Consider the following 6,803-nt stretch of genomic DNA (forward strand, 5'->3'; position numbering starts at 1 on the left):
ATTCAACAATCTCATCCTCTGTTATCCCCTTCTCTTCTGGCCTTCAATCTTTCCCAGCATCAGGGTCTTTTCCAATTAGTCAGCTCTTTGAATCAGGTGGCCAAAGAACTGGAGTTTCAGCTTCAGCATCAGTCCTTCCAATGAATATTCAGGACTGATTTCCTTTAGGATGGACTGGTTGGATCTCCCTGCAGTCCAAGAGACTCTCAAGAGTCTTCTCCAACACCACACCACAGTTCAAAACCATCAATTCTTTGGCACTCAGTTTTCTTTATACTCCAACTCTCACATCCATACATGATTACTGGAAAAACCATACATTTGACTAGAAGGACTTTTGTTGGCAAAGTAATATCATTACTTTGGTCCCAACTAAACCATTGAGTTTTCTGAATGTTGAGTTTTAAGCAAACTTTTTCACTCTCCTCTTTCACTTTCATCAAGAGGCTCTTTAGTTCTTTGCTTTCTGTCATAAGGGTGGTGTCATCTGAATATCTCAAAATTATTATTTCTCCCAGCAAACTTGATTTCAGCTTGTGCTTCATCCAGCCCAGTGTTTCTCATGATGTACTCTGCATACAAGTTAAATAAGCAGGGTGACAATATACAGCCTTGACATACTCCTTCTCTTATTTGGAACCAGTCTGTTGTTCCATGTCCAGTTCTAACTGTTGCTTCCTGACCTGCATACAGATTTCTCAAGAGGCAGGTCAGGTGGTCTGGTATTCCCATGTCTTGAAGAATTTTCCATACTGTGTTGTGATCCACACAGTCAAAGGCTTTGGCATATTCAATAAAGCTGAAGTGGATGTTTTTCTGAAACTCTCTTGCTTTTTCAATGATTCAACGGACGTTCGCAATTTGATCTCTGGTTCCTCTGCTTTTTCTAAATCCATCTTGAGCATCTGGAGGTTCATGGTTCATGTATTGTTGAAGCCTGGCTTCGAGAATTTTGGGCATTACTTTGCTAGCATGTGAGCTGAGTGGAATTGTGCGGTAGTTTGAGCATTCTCTGAGATTGCCTTTCTTTGGGATCGGAATGAAAACTGACCTTTTCCAGTCCTGTGGCCGCTGCTGAGTTTTCCAAATTTGCTGGCATATTGAGTGCAGCACTTTCACAGAATCATCTTTTTGGATTTGAAATAGCTCAACTGGAATTTCATCACCTCCACTAGTTTTGATTATAGTGATGCTTCCAAAGACCCACTTTACTTTGCATTCCAAGATGTTTGGCTTTAGGTGAGTGATCACATCAATGTGATTATCTGGGTTGTGAAGATTTTTTTGTATAGTTCTTCTGTGTATTCTTGTCACCTCTTCTTAATATACTCTGCTTGTTAAGTTCATACAATTTCTGTTCCTTTATTGTGCCCATCTTTGCATGAAATGTTCCTTTGGTCTCTCTAATTTTCTTGAAGAGATCTCTAGTCTTTCCCATTCTGTTGTTTTTCTCTATTTCTTTGCACTGATCCCTGAGGAAGGCTTTCTTATTTCTCCTTGCTATTCTTTTAAACTCTGCATTCAAATGGGTATCTTTCCTTTTCTCCTTTGCCTTACACTTCTCTTCTTTTCTCAGCTATTTTTAAGGCATCCTCAGATAGCCATGTTGCCTTTTTGCATTTCTTTTTCTTGGGTATGGTCTTGATCCCTGCCTCCTGTTCAGCGTCACAAACCTTCATCCATAGTTTTTCAGGCACTCTGTCTATCAGATCTAATCCCTTGATTATATTTCTCACTTCCACTGTATAATTGTAAGGGATTTGATTTAAGTCTTACTTGAATGGTCTAGTGGTTTTCCCTACTTTCTTCAATTTAAGTCTTAATTTGGAAATAAGTAGTTCATGATCTGAGTCACAGTCAGATCCTGGTCTTGTTTTGCTGGTTGTATAGAGCCTCTGCATTTTTGGCTGCAAAAATATAATTAATCTGATTTTGATATTGACCATCTGGTTGATGTCCATGTGTAGAGTTTTCTCTTGTTTTGTTGGGAGATGGTGTTTGCTATGACCAGTGTGTTCTTCTGGCAAAACTCTGTTAACCTTTGCCCTGCTTCATTCTGTACTCCGAATTTGGCTGTTTTTCAAGGTATTTCTTGACTTCCTACTTTTGCATTCTAGTCCCTTATAATGAAAAGGCAATTTTCGGGGGAATGTTAATTCTGGAAGGTCTTGTAGGTCTTCATAGAACTGATCGACTTCAGCTTCTTCAGCATTACTGGTCGGGGCATAGACTGGGATTACTGCGATATTGAATGGTTTGTCTTGGAAATGAATAGAGATCATTTTGTCATATTTGAGACTGCATCCAAGTACTGCATTTTGGACTCTTTTGTTGATTATGATGACTACTCCATTTTTTCGAAGGGATTCTTAGATATCTAGCACCAGCAATATGCTTGGCACACAATAAGTACTTGAGAAGAATCTATTGAATTAATAAATTTATGTGTGGCTCTCCAGCTAATTTGTAACTAATCCTGAATTCAGAAAAAAGGTAAATTAATCCTTTACATTCTCAATCTGAAAGGCATATGATTAAAAGAGTGGCACTCATAAGAACTAAAATGGAGTGGGGAAATGAGGAGATGTCTGAATAAAAGAAATTAATGATATTGAAGACATGATTTCTAAATAAAATTAGTAGAATTTGGATCTTGATCCAAATTGACAATAGTAAAAGGGCATATTTAGGCAATCAGGGAATATGTCATATGTAAATTACAATTATTGATATATTGTTAAATTTTAAGTTATGATAATGGAATTTTAGTGAAAATATCCTTATCTGTCTTTTTTGAAAATATAAACTGAAGTATTTAGTGAAGAAATAGCATTATGTCAAGAATCATTTAACAGTACTCCAACTTTTAAAAAGGAACAGTTCTGAACTCATTCTATGAAGCCATCATCACTCTGATACCAAACCAAACAAATATACCACAAAACGAAAATTACAGGCCAATATCACTGATAAACATAGACACAAAAAGTCCTCAACAGAATACTAGCAAACCAAACTCAAAAACATTTTTAAAAGATTTTACACAATGGTCAAGTGGGGTTTATCCCAGGGATACAAGGATTTTTCAGTAACAACAGATCAATCAGTGTGATATACCACAACAAATTGAAAAATGAAATCTACATGACAATCTCAATAGATGTAGCAAAAGCTTGTGAAAAAAAAAACACCCATTTATGATAAAAACTCTTAATAAAGTGGGCACAGATGAAACATACCTCAGCATATCAAGGGCCATGTATGACAAATCTGCAGCAAATATCATTCTAAATGGTTAAAAATCTGAAATCATTTTGTCTAAGATCAGGAATAAAACAAGGATGTCCACTGTAATCACTTTTATTTGACACATTTTTTAAAGTTCTACCCATGGCAGTCTTGGAAGAAAAATAATTAAAATGAATCCAAATTGGAAAAGAAGAAGTAAAAGTTCATTCTTTGCAGATGACATGATACTATACATGAAGATCCTAAAGCTACTACTAAAAAAAGCAATGGTGCTAAAGAATGAATTTGGTAAAGTTGCAGGATAAAAAAAAAATTCATGCACAGAAATCTTTTGGATTCCTATACACTAATAATGAAAGATCAAAAAGAGAGATTAAGGAAGCAATTCAATTTACCATCATATCAAAAAAGAATAAAATACTTAGGAATAAACCTACCTAAGGAAGAAGTACCTATACTTAGAAAACTACAATATACTGATGACAGAAATCAAAGAGGACACAAGCAGATTGAGATATATACCATGTTCTTGGATTGGAAGAATCAATATTCTGAAAATGACTATAATACCTAAAGTAATCTACAGATTCAATGCAATACACCACTTGCACTTTTTTTTTTTACAAAATTAGAACAAATTTTTTACAATTTATATGAAAATACAAAAAAAAAAAAAAAACCATCAAATAACCAAAGCATTCTTGAGAAAGAAAAATGGGGTTGCAAGAATCAGGCTTTCTGACTTCAGACTATACTATAAAGAAACAGTCATCAAAATAGTATGGTACTATCACAAAAGCAGAAATACAGATCAATGGAACAGAATAGAAAGGACAGAGATAAACCTGTAACTATGGTCACCTAGTCTGTAACAAAGGAGACAAGAATATACAATGGAGAAAAGACAGTCTGTATAATAAATGGTTCTAGAAAACATGGACAGCTTCATGAAAAAGAATAAAAGTAGAACTGTCTCTAACATTGTAGAAACAGAGACATCACTGTGCTGACAAAGTCTGTATAGTCAAGACTGTGTTCTTTTTAGTGGTCACATGGAGTTGTGATAATTGGACCATAAGCAAGGCAGAACACCAAAGAATTGATGCCTTTGAACTGTGGTGCTGGAGAAGACTCCTGAAAGTCCCTTGGACATCAAGGAGATCAAGCCAGTCAATCTTAAGGGAGATCAACCCTGAATATTCACTGGAAGGACTGATGCTGATGCTGAAGCTCCAGTATTGTGTTCATCTTGTGCCAACAGATGACTCATTGGAAAAGTCCCTGGTGATGGGAAAGATCAAGGGCAGAATGATAAGAGGATGTCAGAGGATGAGATGGCTGGATGGCATCACCGATGCAATGACTGTGAACTTAGGCAAACTCTGGGAGATGGTGAGAGACAGGGAGGCCAGGCATGCTGCAGTCCATGGGGTCACAAAGAGTGGGACACGACTGGGCAACTGAACAACAGCAACTAACATTATAAAAAAAAAAAAAAACATAAATTCAAACTGGATTAAGGACTTAAATTTAAGGCCAGATACTATAAAACTATTTACCAGAGGTAAATAGACAGAACACTCTCTGACATAAATTGCAGCAAGATCTTCTTTGATCCACCTCCTAGAGCAATTAAAATAAAAAGAAAAAATAAGCAAATGGGACCTAATTAAACTTAAAAGTTTTTGCACAATGAAGGAAGCTATAAGCAAGGTGAAAGACAACCCTCAAAATGGGAGGAAATAATAATAAATGAAAGAATTCACAAGGAACCAATTTTCAAAATATACAAGCAGAGCATGAAGTCAATACCAAAAACAAACAGACAGACAACCCCCCCCCCAATAATCCATTCAAGAAATAAATGGAAAATCTAAATAGACTTCTGAAAAGAAGACATGTGTGTGTGTATTCAGTTGTGTCCAACTCATTTCGTCCCCATTACTGTAGCCAGCCATATTCCACTGTTCATGGAGTTTTCCAGACAAGAAATACTGGAATGGTTTGCCATTTCCTCCTCCAGAGGTCTTACAGACACAGGGATCAAACCCCTGACTCCTGTGTCTCCTGCATTGGCAGACGGATCCTTTACCATTAAGCTATCCATGAAGCCTTTTAAAAAAGACAAATAGGTGCTCAAAAAGCACATGAAAAGATGCTCAACATCACTAATTATTAGAGAAATGTAAATCAAAAGTTCAATGAGGTACCATTTCACACCAGTCAGAATAGCCATCATCAAGAAATTTACAAACAATAAATGCTAGAAAGGGTGTGGAGAAAAGGGAACCTTCCTATGCTGTTGGTGGGAATGTAGATTGCTACAGCCACTATGGGGAACAGTATGTGAAGTCACTCAGTTGTATCTAACTCCTTGCAACCTCATGGACTGTAGCTTGCCAGTCTCCTCCATCCATGGGATTTTCCAGGCAAGAATACTGGAGTGGGTTATAATTTCCTTCTCTAGGGAATCTTCCCAATCCAGGGATTGAACCTAGGTCTTCTGCACTGCAAGCAGACTCTTTACCATATGAGCTACCAGGGAATCCCTGGAGAACAGTATGGAGGTTTAAAAAAAAAAAAACTAAAATTAAAGCTATCATATGATGCAGCAATCCCACTCCTGGGTGTATATCTGGAGAAAAGTGTAATTTGAAAAATGCATGAATGCTAATGTTCATTTCAGCACTATTTATTATAGCCAGGACATGGAAGCAACCTAAATGCCCATTGACAGATGAATGATGAAGATGATGTAGTACAATGGAGTATCACTCAGTCAGAAAAAGGAATGAAACAATGCCATTTGCAGTGACATGGATGAACTTATAGGTTGTCATACTGAGTGAAGTAGTCAGACATAGAAAGACAAATATCATATGATATCACTTATATGTGGAATCTAAAAATATGTTACAAATGAACTTATTTACAAAACAGAAATATAGTCAGATGTAGAACACAAACTCATGGCTATTAAGCAGATAAACAGGGAGGGATAAATTGGGAGATTGAGGTTGACTTATACATACTATTGTATATAAAATAGATAACTATTAACAATAAGAAGCACAGGGAACTCTACTCAGTATTCTCTAGTTGGGTCCTTTTCTCTTTGTTGGGGTCCTTTAATGGACCGGAATCTTGTGGTACAGAGTTGACGATAAGAAAGTAAAAGAGAGAAAGAGAGAGAGAGAGAAAGACCCGGGGACCTAAGCTCTGAAGGAGCAAAGGTGTTTTAATGATTTCTCTATGAGTATATATAGGCTGTGGTACAAGAAACTTCTTTTGGGAATGATAGAGATCAGAAAACCAAATGTACAGCAACCGTTACCAAGGGAACAAGGGGTAATGTTAGTCACAAGGTCAGGACACAATCCATATCTCAAGAAAGGGGAGCAAGACTAAGCAGTTTTGTCCTAAAGAGAATGTTTACTAAAGGAGACCCAAGCCTGCCTCACACAATGACCTCAGTCCCTGGGAGCAGCGTGCTGTTCCGCTTGAAGAGGAACAAAGGACTCATGAGAGACAGCACGTAGGAATCCTCCCATCAA

The sequence above is a fragment of the Cervus canadensis genome, chromosome X (genome assembly GCF_019320065.1).
Source record: "Cervus canadensis isolate Bull #8, Minnesota chromosome X, ASM1932006v1, whole genome shotgun sequence".
Lineage (NCBI taxonomy): Eukaryota > Metazoa > Chordata > Mammalia > Artiodactyla > Cervidae > Cervus > Cervus canadensis.